At 45.9% G+C, this 16759-nt stretch overlaps 1 long non-coding RNA gene across 1 annotated transcript in view; it reads right to left on the reverse strand.

Moving 5' to 3' along the window:
- LOC123728069 (uncharacterized) overlaps positions 1 to 903 on the reverse strand; it is a 2061-nt gene extending 1158 nt beyond the window's left edge. The window contains exon 1 of the long non-coding RNA XR_006759937.2: positions 232 to 903. This is a non-coding gene — a long non-coding RNA (uncharacterized LOC123728069). The remainder of the gene's footprint in view (positions 1 to 231) is intronic.
- Between the last annotated feature and the right edge of the window lie 15856 nt (positions 904 to 16759).

Raw genomic sequence — 16759 nt, forward strand, 5'->3', positions numbered from 1 at the left:
TTACAAAAGAAGACAACGGAGGGCATTTTATTTCCCCTAATCATTTCCCTTTATGATAAGGACGTTTAACCGGCGAGGTGAAGTTACAGGGAACCACATTCTAATAAAGCCACCCTGATAATAATGTCATGACACTGTAATTACCCAACGCCTAGTCACTGGGGATGCCCTGTAATTCAATCAGTGTCTTCACTGAGATACTGATACTGTACAACACAAAGCTTTATCTACCTAGGTATTTTAGCCTGGAAATGAATAGCTCTGGTCCTGTGGAAATGAATAGCTCTGGTCCTGTGGAAATGAATACCTCTGGTCCTGTGGAAATGAATAGCTCTGGTCCTGTGGAAATGAATACCTCTGGTCCTGTGGAAATGAATACCTCTGGTCCTGTGGAAATGAATACCTCTGGTCCTGTGGAAATGAATAGCTCTGGTCCTGTGGAAATGAATAGCTCTGGTCTTGTGGAAATGAATAGCTCTGGTCTTGTGGAAATGAATAGCTCTGGTCTTGTGGAAATGAACACCTCTGGTCTTGTGGAAATGAATAGCTCTGGTCCTGTGGAAATGAATAGCTCTGGTCTTGTGGAAATGAATAGCTCTGGTCTTGTGGAAATGAATAGCTCTGGTCCTGTGGAAATGAACAGCTCTGGTCCTGTGGAAATGAATAGCTCTGGTCCTGTGGAAATGAACAGCTCTGGTCCTGTGGAAATGAATAGCTCTGGTCCTGTGTGTTGTGTTCCGGGGATGGCAATCCAGACGGCTGTTTTTCAGAAGAGAAGGAGGAGAACTGAAAATCCATACTGGAGTGCTGATTCAGCAGTCCTCTTTTCCCCTTCCCTCCCACTTTCTCTCCCTCCCTACTTCCCCTCCCTCCCCCCTCTCTCCCTCCTCCCTCTCTCCTTTCCTGTTATTGCTCCAGGAGTGAGACAGTGCTCTTCATAAGCACTTTGGATTCCTTCAGCACATACAGACATCTAAGAGAGGAGACAGAGAGAGGAGGCATCCAAGAGCCCTCTGTTCTCTCTCCCCCTCTCTCTCTCCCTCTCCCTCCCTATCGCTCCCTCTTTTTTAACACTGTCTCTTCTCCACCCCAATAAGTCAGGTCTCAAAGTGGCGCCGTAGGGCCGTAGAGGGAAGTAAATAGACTCCTGTCAAAAGTGGTGAGGGAGAAAAATAGGAAGCTCTCCACATGCTCTGACCCCGTGACCCGAGCAGAGCAGATCGGACCGCTACCACGGTAACACGGAGAGAGAGGTAAACTAGATGAAAGGTTTCACTGGGGCCAGGTGGTGCATTCTGGGAATAAGGGCGGGGTTAGGGGGTCATTTTAGGGGGTCCATTTAGGGGGTGGGGGGTGTCATATGAACACCTCAGTATCAAAGTAGTGCGTCTCATCTGATCTGCCCCCCCCTTCTCGCTCCACCCTCTATCATCTCTCCTCCCCCCTCCCTCTCTCCTCCCCCCTCCCTCCCCTGGGTCTTTACACCCTCCAAACAAATACATTTTCGTGTCACGCTGTCACGGCGGCCCACTCCAACACACATCTGTGGTTCTGTGCTTGGACGGTCCTGACAGCCAAGAGGTGCAGGGTTCACGTGAGAAATAGGCTCCCCGGTTGATCTCTAAAAGCATGATAAATCTGACATGTGCATTCTCATTTTCAGAGAGACACATAACCATTGTACACGAATGTAGGTGTCACAGAGGGAATACGGATTAGATGAATGTGAGGAGAGGGGGAGAAACGCGGGGGAGAAACGCGGGGGAGAAACGCGTGCACGCAGACACACGAACACACACGCGAGGACAATCCAGACAAGTACACACACAGTGTGTCCCACAGTATCTTGCGGGGCTGTCCGGTATGACACTCTCTGGCCAGAGCGCTTTCATTGTGTCTCTCCACAGCCAGGAAAGGACCAGCAGCATTAAAACACCGTGAGGCTGAGGGAGAACACAATAGCAGTCAGAGTGATTTAGCCAGAACTTGTCATGATAATCTGCTGCTGCTGGGTTCTAGGGATGCCCTGCTCTAGGGGAAGGGGAGAGGGGCACGACTGGCAGCCGACACCTGCCTGCCTGACTGCTAGGGTAGAGGGATTAGAGACCCAGACTACTTCCTGGTCCCTGATCTGCTCTGACTCTAACCACAATGTACACTTAGTGGTTACTACCATCTTCACTCTGTTGGTCTACGTGCATGCACATGGGTGGAGTAGTATTTTTGGAGCAGCGGACACCTTTTGGCAACATGATATCCTCGCCGGTCCCACTCTCATTCACAAGGGGGCGATAGCACCGATATTTATTTTTGTCTTTTCATTTTGTGGAAAGAAGAATCAGTCGCCTTCTCTTGCTAGTAGTAGCTAGCTGGCAGCCTGGCTAGCTGGATTTAGCCTGGCTAAAAACATAGCAAGCTAGCTAGCCTTTTTAGCTGACGTGAAATAGTCAGCCTTGGCAAATATTCTTTTACTTGCCAGTGTAACCTAAAACATTATCCCAGTTTGATATACTGCTTGTGTATTCATTCCCATATCAGCTAAGATATTACTTTATCAAGTTTTGGTCACAGAGTAAAAAAAGCCCATGGCTAGCTAGTTGGCTACAGCAGGTTTTACCAGTTAACAATAGCCTGGAATAACTAGTTATTACTTCTAAACAAAATACCTTTGGGTGGATTCTTGTTGTTTGGTTTACTGTTTGAACAGTCGCTGAGAATATATTTGGTTATCAATGCAAAATAGGCTATATATAGCCTAGCAACAACACTGCCCCCCCGGCCGCAGAAGGAATGATATGGCGTGTCTACATTTTTAGGAAGTAAAAAACTATGTTGAGTGCCACCCCTTTTGTGACCAAAAAATACATTGCAACACTCCGAATCTTGTGTCTGCTTAGAGCTTGTGGTAAGCTTTAGTCTGAAGGCTTCTCTCAAGCACAGAGCTGAGGGTTCATGGTGTCTCTCATGGCCTGTGTGTGTGTGTGTGTGTGTGTGTGTGTGTGTGTGTGTGTGTGGTGTGTGTGTGTGTGTGTGTGTGTGTGTGTGTGTGTGTGTGTGTGTGTGTGTGTGTGTGAGTGAGATAGAGGCCTGTGTTGAATCCCCTGTGTTCACAGTGTGCTGTGTAAACCTCAGCCCCCCCCCCCTCCAGCCCCCCTCCCCCTCTACACCCCCTCCTCCACCTCGTAAAGCATCCGAATCAATTTGCTTTAAAAACACGTTTTTCAGAAACTTATTAGGCGCTTTAGAGATATATTATATACCTTCAGCCGCGGAGGCAAGAAAAATCGCAGGTGCCTCGGCAGCCCATTTCTCCAGCCGAGCAAAACGATGCTGTAGCCCTGTCACTGGGGAGCTGTAAAGCAGGAACACACCTCGCCAGCCCACCGGCCTGCTGCCTGCCGCACTCGCACCGCCGCCCGCCGCCAACGGCTCTGAACGGGCATAAATCAAGATAATTCTCCGCATGCCTTGAACTCCGACCCCGCCACAATTCATTGGGATGTCAACAGCTAGTGGAGAGAGAGAGTGAGAGAAAGAGAGAGAGAGAGAGAGAGAAAGAGAGAGAGAGGGATAAAGGAAGGGAAGGAAGGAAGAAAGAAAAGAAGGGGAAAAGTAGGGAGAAGGAAGGAGGAGGAGGAGGAGGAAGAGGAGGAAATAATGGGGGAAAATGGAATGAGAGTTGGTGGAATCCTGCTTCTGAGGGGAGGTGAAGTTACAGATGGAGAGAGGGAGAGGGGGAGGAAGAGATGGAGAGGGAGCGAGGGAGAGGAAAGGAGGAGGGGTGTGTGTTGCGATTAGTCACCATCCAGATTGAGGCCCCATTGCATCTAAATGGTCTCTCTTTATGAACCATTTATCTTGTGCTCAGGCCATTTTCATTACACCCAAAATGGGCTGGGAGCTACCAGCTGGATGATACTGCATAGTGGGAAATTAATAACCCTCCATCTCTGCCTTACTTTCCCTTCACCCATCTCACATCCCATCCCTCCCGTCCCCACTATATTCTATACACTATGTCCAGTATCCCAACCCCCACTTTCTCTAAGGGTCCTGCATATACGAGGTGGAAGACATTTGCTTATGGCGGTTTTGTTGCTATTTGCATCTCTGCATCCCTGGCAGTCATTCAATTTATCAAGTCTCTTAGCCTTTTCACCCCCCTCCTCCCCCGTTCTCCCCCCTCCCCTGTTCTTCCCCCTCCTCCCCCCATTTCCACTTTCCTAACACAAACAATTCATCCTGAGCATTTAAAATTCTCCCAGCGTCCTGACACACCGTGATGCTGCTGCCGGGAGCCAGCCAGCCGCCGAAGGAGAGAGAGGAGAGAGAGAGAGGGCACATAGAATGAGGGAGTGAGAGACATAGAGAAAGAGAATATAGTATATGGAATGAAAGAAAGTGAGAGAGACTGAACCAGCGCTAGACAGAGAAAGCGAGAGAGAAAGAGAGTAGAGCTTTTATTAATTCCCCTGTCCTGATTTCTTCCTGTTAACGTAGAGGAAGTGGAGGAACTGACCCCCCAGGTCTCTTAAAGAGTGCCTGGAGCCCGGCGGAGAAAAGGAGGAGGGAGGAGGGAGGAGAGCCGTTATTAAATACGTGCTTAGACGGCTTGCACCAGGGAGGAACGAAAGAATAGGGGGGACTTCAAAATGGCCTCTCCTAAGAGTACTCTCTCACATGAGAACCATTCAGCACTGGGCTGGCTTGTTGAGCTGAGCGTCGGTGAGGAGAGCGAGGGGCTGAGATATGGGCCGATGTGACAGCGATGACACCCAATAAAGAGGGACAGCATTACAGCTTATTACTGGCTGCCGTCAGCAAACAGGAAGGAGAGGGAATTAGCCCGATACTGTTGCTAGAGAGAGATACAGCTTTAACCCACTGGCTGATAAGGAATTAGAGGTTTAATGGAGGCTACATACAGTACAGTAACACATGCTGACCTGTGAAAACACTAGTTAGCTAGTCTTTTTAGTCTATTTATAAAGAGGGCAAATTAATATTGTATTGTCGTCATTTTCAGAGGGAAAGGAAAGTAAAGGCTAACGTGGTAACAAATGGTGAGCTTATTTACACCCATGTATGCAATTGGATAGGAAACCTCTCTTCCCTCTCTTATAAAACAGTGGTATATTAATGTGTATTAAACAAAATATAAAGAGTTCAGATTATTGTATGGGACAATATACAAATGTTTTTGAGATAGTTAGAAATGTTAGATTGAGTAAATGTATTTATTGGTTTCTTTTACTTTGATAAGAGAGATGTAACGAATTGAAGGTTATTTAAAGCTGCAAAATGTAACTTTTTGGGCGACCCAACCAAGTTCACAGAACTGAAGCAAGTCCAAGAAGTAGTAGATCTGTTCTATGTGCGCTGGTTTTAAGTTTTGTTTTTCCGTCTTTTACTTTCGGTTTTTGTACGCCAGCTTCAAACAGCTGAAAATACAATATTTTTGTTTATGAAAAGTATATTTCACAGCGGTTTAGGTGGTACAATGATTCTCTACACTATACTTGCTTATTTTGTCACATAAACTGAAATGAGTCAAACTATTCGAATTTTAGCAGCGAGCAAATGACGGAGCGCTTTCTGCATAGTGTACCTTTAATGTGAAAATCTAAATGTACCGATTTTAAGGTTGTGTCATTCGATTTAGGGTGGGGTGGAGTCGCCAGAAATTCAGCTGAAAAAAATGGTAGTCCCCAGAAATTCAGCTGAACAAAATGGTGTCCCCGCTGAAAAAGTTTGAATACCAGTGTGTGAAAAGGTGCAATGCATTATTCATAAACTGCAGAACCTCTGATTGCTGTTTCCGTCTTGATTAGTCCTATCAAATGTGCAACGATGGCTAGTCTGGAGCATTTCCCTTTAATTTCTATATAACTGTGTACTGTGTGATCACTGTAAACGGACGAGGGGACAGTTGACCAAGGAAACGGAGGAGTAGGCCCCTCACTGTCCCTCTCTTACGATGTCATCCACACCGACATACAATATATAATCTCACACATTGAAACCTCTCTCTCAATGACATCATGCCCAGGGCCATTCACCATCGCCGGCCCCACAGCTCGCCCACGGTCATGAATCAATTCAACCAAAAGCTTTTATCCAAAGCAACTTGCAAATCATCAACCCCCAGTTAAACACAGCAACGTAAAGTAGTAGGAGGAGTGTGTGTGTATGTGTGAGCAGAGAGTTCAGTGTGCCTAGGGGCATAGCAGTATTGAATTTGAACCCATGACCCCCAGCACCTCACAGGTCCTGGGCCCAGTGCATTGTGATTGGACGAGGAGTGCTCCGTGGAGGACGGGCTCAGAGGGTCCAGGGCCTGCCCGGGCTGCCAAGGATCCAGGGGGGATAGTAGGGGCCGAGGTCTGGCCCCTCTCTGGATCCTCCAGACTGACCCCTCCATCACATCATGGCTCCCATCCTATAGCGGCCCTCAGGCTATCAGCACCGTGCTGCTGCTGCTGCTGCCACTACTACTGCCGCTGCTCACACAAACAAAGGAGGGAAAACTGTTTCTGAGACTATTCTAAAATAACTGACAGAGGGAGAGAAAGAGAGAGAGAGAGAGAGAGAGAGAGAGAGAGAGAGAGGAGAGAGAGAGAGAGAGAGAGAGAGAGGGAGCGAGAGAGAGAGGAGAGAGAGAGAGAGAGAGAGAGAGAGAGAGAGAGAGAAAGAGAGAGAGAGAAAGAGAGAGAAAGAGCAACGAGAAAAGGGCATGGATGACATCCCAAAAAAGATGGCCTCTCTGTTGATGCTGAGGAGTGACTTCAGTGGGGGACCTTCTGTTCCTTTCCCAAAGAGGAGCTACTCTACGGGGAGGCTCTCTCTCATATCAATATCACTGCTACTGCTCTCACTCTCTCCCTTTCTCTCCCGCGCCAGGGGAACAGGTTAAAAGGCCCTCTGAGCACACAGGACTCCACTTTCATGAATCATGCAACTGAAGATGAAGAGAGTGAAAGAAAGAGCAAAATGCTTTGGAGGAGGGGAGAGGAGGAGGGGGGAGAAAGGGGGTGGGGGTCCCTGAGATCCAAATACACAAGCCTGGGAGGGTCGATGGTCACTGCTCTTCTCTGCACAACACACCAACACCAACCCCAGCTATCTATAGACAGTCATAGACATTGTATTGATCTAACTGTCTGACAGGAAGTCACAATAAACTTTATTGAGCACTTTAGCTAGAGCCAGTACGATCCAGCCAATATAACTTCCAACAGCAGCTCATTTTGGCTGTCGTATTCATCCTCTTGGAGAGGCTTTTTAAGGCCATATGATGACCTCATCAGGACCATCTCTGGGCCCTATAGTCAGAGCTATAGCTATATGTATCCTATAGGACATAATATCTTATCACGTCATGTGGTCAGACAAAAACTAAGTGGTTCCATGAAAATGCAACCCCTATATCCCTGTGAATTACTATGGACCAGGTGCTCTGTACTGGTCTGAAGTTTCAGTATAGCTTTATGGGCCTGATTTTACAGTACCTGTACGCGGCGTAACACGGTCCTCCCTAATGCCCCTCGCTCCATTTCTACATCACTGAACAATTTCCACAGCTGTACGCCGGATTACTTCCTTCAAATGGGAGAGGAAATGTAATTCCACTTTCCGGCGGGAACATTTTTACGACCGTTTCTACACAGGTGTCGGTTGGAAAGAAGGAGAGAAAGCCGTAATGGAGTTATGCAAATTGACCAGCGCTACATAATCCCCTGGATATAGGTATTTCACCAGAGATGAGAGGTGAACAGCTGTGTACGACAGAGATCCATGCACCCTACCCGTACACAGATTTATAAATACTCTATTTCGTTTTGTTGTGTGAATCGAGTTTTCCCCCCGTCTTCTGTGTCAGTATCAGTCATTCTCTGTTTTCTGCCACGCATTTCAATCATTGATATTTTCCCAGCTGGTAAATTCGATTCTGTTATATAGCTTTGTGTGTAGGTGTACCGTATGTACAGAATGTATGCTATTTATTCTGTTATATAGCTTTGTATGTAGGTGTACCGTATGCACAGCATGCATGCTATTTATTCTGTTATATAGCTTTGTATGTAGGTGTACCGTATGCACAGAATGTATGCTATTTATTCTGTTATATAGCTTTGTATGTAGGTGTACCGTATGCACAGCATGCATGCTATTTATTCTGTTATATAGCTTTGTGTGTAAGTGTACCGTATGTACAGAATGAATGCTATTTATTCTGTTATATAGCTTTGTATGTAGGTGTACCGTATGCACAGCATGCATGCTATTTATTCTGTTATATAGCTTTGTATGTAGGTGTACTGTATGCACAGAATGTATGCTATTTATTCTGTTATATAGCTTTGTATGTAGGTGTACCGTATGCACAGCATGCATGCTATTTATTCTGTTATATAGCTTTGTGTGTAGGTGAACCGTATGCACAGAATGTATGCTATTTATTCTGTTATATAGCTTTGTATGTAGGTGTACCGTATGCACAGCATGCATGCTATTTATTCTGTTATATAGCTTTGTATGTAGGTGTACCGTATGCACAGCATGCATGCTATTTATTCTGTTATATAGCTTTGTATGTAGGTGTACCGTATGCACAGCATGCATGCTATTTATTCTGTTGATGTGTAGTTTTCTATACTCTGTATTTGGACAGGCAAATAAACAAGGTCGTATGTTTAGCTATAGTGTGGGTGGAGTGTGTGTTTATCAAGTTTGATGGTGTGGGAGTGTGTTTACCTGTTTATTTTGTGTGTATGGGGAGCTTTATGTGAGCAGTAGTGGCATGTCTGAGGGTGTATGGTGTTCACGTGTTTATGATGTTTATGCCAGTTTGACTGGGTTCAAGATTTATGTGTTATGTGCGCTATTGTGAGCATATCAAGTGTGTGTGAGTGTGTTACAGGGTTTCTACATTAGTGTGTGTGTGTGAGTGTGTTATGGTGTCTACATTCAGTTATCACATGCTCAAATGAGTGCATGTGTATGAGTAAGTTATGGTGTGTATCAAGTATGTGTGAATGTGTGTGTGTGTGTGGGATGGTGTGTTATGTTGTGCATCTAGTATGTGTGAATGTGTGTGTGTTATGGTGTGTATTTAGTATGTGTGAATGTGTGTGTGTTATGGTGTGTATTTAGTATGTGTGAATGTGTGTGTATGTTATGGTGTGTTATAGTGTGTATCTAGTATGTGTGTGTGTGTGTGTGTGTGTATCTAGTATGTGTGTGTTATGGTGTGTATCTAGTATGTGTGTGTGTGTGTGTGTATCTGGTATGTGAGTGTTATGGTGTGTATCTAGTATGTGTGTGTGCGTGTGGTGTGGTGTGTATCCAGTATGTGTGTGTGTGTGTGTGTGTGTGTGTGTTATGGTGTGTATCTAGTATGTGTGTGTTATGGTGTGTATCTAGTATGTGTGTGTGCGTGTGTTGTGGTGTGTATCCAGTATGTGTGAATGTGTGTGTGTTATGGTGTGTATCTAGTATGTGTGTGTGCATGTATCTAGTATGTGTGTGTGCGTGTGTTGTGGTGTGTATCCAGTATGTGTGTGTGTGTTATGGTGTGTATCTAGTATGTGTGTGTGCATGTGTTATGGTGTGTATCCAGTATGTGTGTGTGTGTTATGGTGTGTATCTAGTATGTGTGTGTGCGTGTGTTATAGGTGTGTATCCAGTATGTGTGTGTGTGTTATGGTGTGTATCTAGTATGTGTGTGTGTGTGTGGTGTGGTGTGTATCCAGTATGTGTGAATGTGTGTGTGCTGTGGTAGCCTCCAGCCTGGCTTCTCTCCTCTGTGGTGTGGGTGACCCCTACCTGGCTGAAAGGAAGGAAGGAGGAAGGAAGGAAGGAAGGAAGGAAGAAAGAAAGAAAGAGAGAGAGAGAGAAATAAGAAGAGAAGAAGAGAGAGAGAGAGAGAGAGAGCGCGAGAGAGAGTCAGGCGGGCGAGAGGGACGCAGCGTCTTTCCCTCCCTCCCTCCCTCCCTCCCTCCCTCCCTCCCTCCCCTCCCTCCCTCCCTCCCTCCCTCCCCTCCCTCCCTCCCTCCCTCCCTCCCTCCCTCCCTCCCTCCATCCCCCCGGTGAGTCACAGGCCCAGCGTGAGCAGGCCTCTACCCACAACCCCTGCTGCTTGTTTTAGAACAACAACAGAGGGAGACAGAGGGATCAGAGAGAAACAGGAAAAGGAGGGAGGAGAGAGGAGAATGGAGGGAGGGAGGAGAGAAGAGAGAGGAGGGAGGGAGGAGAGAGGAGAATGGAGGGAGGGAGGAGAGAAGAGAGAGGAGGGAGGGAGGAGAGAGGAGAATGGAGAGAGGAGGATAGAGGAGAATGGAGGGAGGAGAAAGGAGGATGGAGGAGAGGGAGGAGAGAGGAGAATGGAGGGAGGGAGGAGAGAGGAGAATGGAGGGAGGGAGGGGAGGAGAGAGGAGAATGGAGGGAGGGAGGAGAGAGGAGAATGGAGAGGAGGAGGATAGAGGAGAATGGAGGGAGGAGAAAGGAGGATGGAGGGGAGGGAGGAGAGAGGAGAATGGAGGGAGGGAGGAGAGAGGAGAATGGAGGGAGGGAGGAGAGAGGAGAATGGAGGGAGGGAGGAGAGAGGAGAATGGAGGGAGCGAGGAGAGAGGAGAATGGAGAGAGGAGGATAGAGGGAGAATGGAGGGAGGAGAAAGGAGGATGGAGGGAGGGAGGAGAGAGGAGAATGGAGGGAGGGAGGAGAGAGGAGAATGGAGGGAGGGAGGATAGAGGAGAATGGAGGGAGGGAGGAGAGAGGAGAATGGGAGGAGGAGGGAGGAGAGAGCAGTGATGAGATGAGGGAGGGAGGATAGAGGAGAATTGGAGGGAGGATCAGAGAAGAATGGAGGGAGGGAGGAGAGAGGAGGATGGAGAGAGGAGGATAGAGGGAGGAAGGTAGGAATCGACAATAACGGGTAGTAGGAGAGAGATGTTGCCTGGTAATTTGGTAGTTTTCAGCATGTCCTTCCTGTATTGGTTGGAGGAGAGACTAGAGGTGGTTTTCTTACTCCCCATGGGATAGTTTTAACTCCACAGGTATCCTTATCAACAAAAACTATCTTTCTGTCTCTTTCTCCTTCCTCCTCTCTCCAAGGTATTGACACACAAATGCATGGCACACACACACACACACACACACACACACACACACACACACACACACACCGAGGCACCTTTGACAGTCTGGAATCCTATTAAGACGTCTTTAAAGGGTGCCTAATGGGAAATCCATTCAATGGTTTAGATCATTTCAGGTGAAGCCAATTGATCAATGGTTACTGATTAAGATGTCTCAGCCCTGTATCCCAGCGGTCCCCACCACCACCACCTCTACGTGGTTCCCAATCAGACAGAGAATCAGACAGAGTTAGCAAAGGACTCTGAAGACGTCACGACTCCCTGGCACCTTCAGTGATGGCAGCTCATAGGGGGAAGTATTCGATTCAGCTCGCAAGTTGACAGAGAATAGAGAGTGGGGGCAAGAGAAAGAGAAATAGAGAGAGGGGGCAAGAGAAAGAGAAATAGAGAGAGGGGGGCAAGAGAAAGAGAAATAGAGGGAGGGGGCAAGAGAAAGAGAAATAGAGGGAGGGGGCAAGAGAAAGAGAAATAGAGAGAGGGGGCAAGAGAAAGAGAAATAGAGAGAGGGGGCAAGTTGACAGTGAAATAGAGAGTAGGGGCAAGTGAAAGAGAAATAGAGAGGTAGAGCAAATCAAAAGAGACAGAAAAGAGAAAAAGATAGATAGAGATAGATAGAAAATAAAAAAGAAAGAGAGAGAGAGAGACTGCACTGATAAACTACAATTTAGCTACAATTTATAGATTTATGACAAGTTGTCCTAGAGTGTTGAGAGGCTGCTGGTCTCACCCCCCTTCTCTCTCTCTCTCCCTCCCTCCCTCCTCTGTACAAGAACTTGCTGTTGAAACATAAAGATGACATACCCAGGGGCAGCCGTAACACACACACGATTCTAAGCCACACAGATCTGCTATAACTCACACAGACACTACACCAGACAGGGAGACAGGGAAGGGAGAGAAGGGAGAAAGAGAGGGAGAGAGGGTGAGGTATGGGAGAGAGGGAGGGATGGGAGAGAGGGAGGGAGGGAGAGAGAGAAAGATGTAGAAAAATATGGGGTAAAGAGAAGGAGAGAGAGGGATGGGAGAGGAGAAAGTGAGGGCAGAGGAATGGGATTGATTGAGTGAAACGGAAGAGAGGGCTAGGGAGATGGAAGGAGAAAATTAAGTGAAAGAGGGAGAAATACATGAGCCAGTCCATGCAGGGAAACAGAAGGAGAAATAGAACAGGCAATAGTGGGACACTGAGGGAGAGAGGGATGGTACCAAAGATAGAGATCAAGGGATGGAGAGATGGGAGAGGAAATCAAGAGAGAGGGAAGAGAGGATGGAAGGGCAGTTATGGATGGAAGAGAAAGGAGAGAGAGAGAGCAGAGGAAAAGAGAGAGGAAGTGATAGAAGGGGTAAATAAGAGAGAGGAAGTGATAGAAGGGGTAAATAAGAGAGAGGAAGTGATAGAGGGGGTAAATAAGAGAGAGGAAGTGATAGAAGAAGGGTAAATAAGAGAGAGGAAGTGATAGAAGAAGGGTAAATAAGAGAGAGGAAGTGATAGAAGGGGTAAATAAGAGAGAGGAAGTGATAGAAGAAGGGTAAATAAGAGAGAGGAAGTGATAGAAGAAGGGTAAATAAGAGAGAGGAAGTGATAGAAGGGGTAAATAAGAGAGAGGAAGTGATAGAAGGGGTAAATAAGAGAGATGAAGTGATAGAAGGGGTAAATAAGAGAGAGGAAGTGATAGAAAGGGTAAATAAGAGAGAGGAAGTGATAGAAGAAGGGTAAATAAGAGAGAGGAAGTGATAGAAGGGGTAAATAAGAGAGAGGAAGTGATAGAAGGGGTAAATAAGAGAGAGGAAGTGATAGAAGGGGTAAATAAGAGAGAGGAAGTGATAGAAGGGGTAAATAAGAGAGGAAGTGATAGAAGGGGTAAATAAGAGAGAGGAAGTGATAGAAGGGGTAAATAAGAGAGATGAAAGGGTAAATAAGAGAGAGGAAGTGATAGAAGAAGGGTAAATAAGAGAGAGGAAGTGATAGAAGAAGGGTAAATAAGAGAGAGGAAGTGATAGAAGGGGTAAATAAGAGAGAGGAAGTGATAGAAGAAGGGTAAATAAGAGAGAGGAAGTGATAGAAGAAGGGTAAATAAGAGAGAGGAAGTGATAGAAGGGGTAAATAAGAGAGAGGAAGTGATAGAAGGGGTAAATAAGAGAGATGAAGTGATAGAAGGGGTAAATAAGAGAGAGGAAGTGATAGAAGGGGTAAATAAGAGAGAGGAAGTGATAGAAGGGGTAAATAAGAGAGAGGAAGTGATAGAAGGGGTAAATAAGAGAGATGAAGTGATAGAAAGGGTAAATAAGAGAGAGGAAGTGATAGAAGGGGTAAATAAGAGAGAGGAAGTGATAGAAGGGGTAAATAAGAGAGAGGAAGTGATAGAAGGGGTAAATAAGAGAGAGGAAGTGATAGAAGGGGTAAATAAGAGAGATGAAGTGATAGAAGGGGTAAATAAGAGAGAGGAAGTGATAGAAGGGGTAAATAAGAGAGAGGAAGTGATAGAAGGGGTAAATAAGAGAGCGGAAGTGATCGAAGGGGTAAATAAGAGAGATGAAGTGATAGAAGGGGTAAATAAGAGAGAGGAAGTGATAGAAGGGGTAAATAAGAGAGAGGAAGTGATAGAAGGGGTAAACAAGAGAGAGGAAGTGATAGAAGAAGGGGTGAACAAGAGAGAGGAAGTGATAGAAGGGGTAAATAAGAGAGAGGAAGTGATAGAAGGGGTAAATAAGAGAGAGGAAGTGATAGAAGAAGGGTAAATAAGAGAGAGGAAGTGATAGAAGGGGTAAATAAGAGAGAGGAAGTGATAGAAGGGGTAAATAAGAGAGAGGAAGTGATAGAAGGGGTAAATAAGAGAGAGGAAGTGATAGAAGGGGTAAATAAGAGAGAGGAAGTGATAGAAGAAGGGGAAATAAGAGAGAGGAAGTGATAGAAGGGGTAAATAAGAGAGAGGAAGTGATAGAAGGGGTAAATAAGAGAGAGGAAGTGATAGAAGGGGTAAATAAGAGAGATGAAGTGATAGAAGGGGTAAATAAGAGAGAGGAAGTGATAGAAGGGGTAAATAAGAGAGAGGAAGTGATAGAAGAAGGGTAAATAAGAGAGAGGAAGTGATAGAAGGGTAAATAAGAGAGAGGAAGTGATAGAAGGGGTAAATAAGAGAGAGGAAGTGATAGAAGGGGTAAATAAGAGAGAGGAAGTGATAGAAGGGGTAAATAAGAGAGATGAAGTGATAGAAGGGGTAAATAAGAGAGATGAAGTGATAGAAGGGGTAAATAAGAGAGAGGAAGTGATAGAAGGGGAAAGAAGAGAGAGGAAGTGATAGAAGGGGTAAAGAAGAGAGAGGAAGTAATAGAAGGGGTAAATAAGAGAGTTTGATAGACCATTTGACCTCTCTGTATGACCCACGACATCATTACGAGTCTAACTGTCCATAACACCAGCTTGACTTCACTTTACACGGCATGTTATTCAACTGGGCCTATGTGATGTCAACCTATGTAATTCAATTCTTCCAGGTATATTTATATAGCGGCAATAAAATTATATTTTCCTCCAAAATGCCAAAACGCCAGCATAAAATTCATTCATTCTTTATAACTGCATAAATCCATACTATTCCATTGGATCTCCTTATCTGCTCTAGCTTGGTTCAGGGTCATTTCTTAAGCTACAGCTCTTACAGGGCCTCTGGTATATGAAGCCAACCACTGAAGTGTGGCGTCAAAGGGAAAAGTCAACTGGATAAGTGTGGACAGAGACAAAAAACTCCATAGCAGGTGAATGACAGTGAGGGTCTAATGAGTGATAGCACCTAGTGGCTTGGTTATCAAATTATTGACCTTTTCCATAAACATTTCTACCTGCCAGCTCCAGAGGAAGAGGCTTGGTGAGTTATGACAGTCAATGTGTTTCACAGGAGCCTCCTCAGGAATAATAAGCCTTTATGGAGTAAGTTATAGCCCAGTGAAGATTCTCCCTGACAATCCCTCCACTTACACTGCCCAGCCAAGTGCCACTCCGACAGAGTAATGAACGGCTATTGTGCTTACTTCATAAACTTGTCAAGCCCCCTTTTTCATTTCATTTTCAGAGCAAACTGCATTTTGACCGTGGAGGAGCTGGTACCTGATGCCGTTGCCACTCCAGCCCGGGCCAGGTTAATAAATACATCAGACCCTAAAAAGTGCTGCGGTATTAAAATTGACTCCAATAAAATCTGGATGAAGCCGCTTTCAGTGCTTCAGGTGTGTCAAGTGTGATTTAATATCTTGGTGGCAGGCTAGACGTGCGGTGAGGTGGAGAAGATAACTGTGGAGAGCACAGACAGACAGAGTGACCCCTGGCCTCTGACTAGCAGCCAATCGGCTCAGACGGCTAAGCTAGCCCCGTATGCTATGGAAATGAAAATCCATCAGATTACTGATCACAACATTCACATCAATCTGCTGCTCTAACTCTCCTCTCTCTCTGTGTGTGTGTGTGTGTGTGTGTGTGTGTGTGTGTGTGTGTGTGTGTGTGTGTGTGTGTGTGTGTGTGTGTGTGTGTGTGTGTGTGTGTGTGTGTGTGTGTGTGTGTGTGTGTGTGTGTGTGTGTGTGTGTGTGTGTGCAGTGTGCATGGGGTCCCATACTTTGGTCACACAGCCACAGGTTAGGAAATGAGCTTTCCCTGGTAGGTTCTTGAGACTCACAGAGCATGAAGACTAGAGCTTCCTACCATGGCCTGAGCTGCCCACACTGGTTTAATCATTACAGAGGAGGAGACATGGAGGGCTGTTCAGTGAGGTCTGCCTCCTGCTGTGAGTGTATACTCCTGGACTAGAGAGAAGCTTGGAGGAATGACTGGAATGCCCTCTAAATCTACTGAGCCCCCTGAAAACAACTCTGCATTTGTGCGTCTTTAAGTCGTACTACAATATCTATGAATTATCATTTCGATATAACTGCGTTCATTGTTAAAGACTGAATACCTTGAAAATAAAGACAAACCTAAACTTTTGGGGGAAATAAAGGTTTTATATCTCTCAGTCACTTGTTACTTATTTACACACACACACACACACACACACACACACACACACACACACACACACACACACACACACACACACACACACACACACACACACACACACACACACACACACACACACACACATTCTCTCTCTCTGATGGACAGAGCTCAACAGGCAGTAATTGGGGCGTGAGTAACCTGACTTACAGGAAGTGAAGCGTAATTCCATTTCCTCCTCTGGTGATGGAGACCTTTAATGGTCCAGCCTAACCCCCTGGTTCAGTGGCTCAACGGCCCTGGCCAGCACCCCATCACTAACCAGGAACAGGCCTGGGTGAACACACACACACACACACACACACACACACACACAATTCCTTCACAGATGATAACATAAATTAAGTTATTATGTGTTATTAGGTTGTAGGATATCAGACTTTCTCTTTACCATTTGAGAAGGAAAAACTCTGGGCCCTCCTGGCCCAGGTACTGAGCCATGGTGTCAGTCCTTCAGCCTGGTCTGAAGAGCGCTGGGCTGGGCTGAAGCTGCATGGTGGGCTGAAGGCAGGATGAGGATGACAAAGCGATGTGTTAATTCCCTCTGTAACTTTCCT

This window comes from Salmo salar, chromosome 17 (assembly GCF_965601325.2).
Source record: "Salmo salar chromosome 17, fSalSal1, whole genome shotgun sequence".
Taxonomy (NCBI): Eukaryota; Metazoa; Chordata; class Actinopteri; order Salmoniformes; family Salmonidae; genus Salmo; species Salmo salar.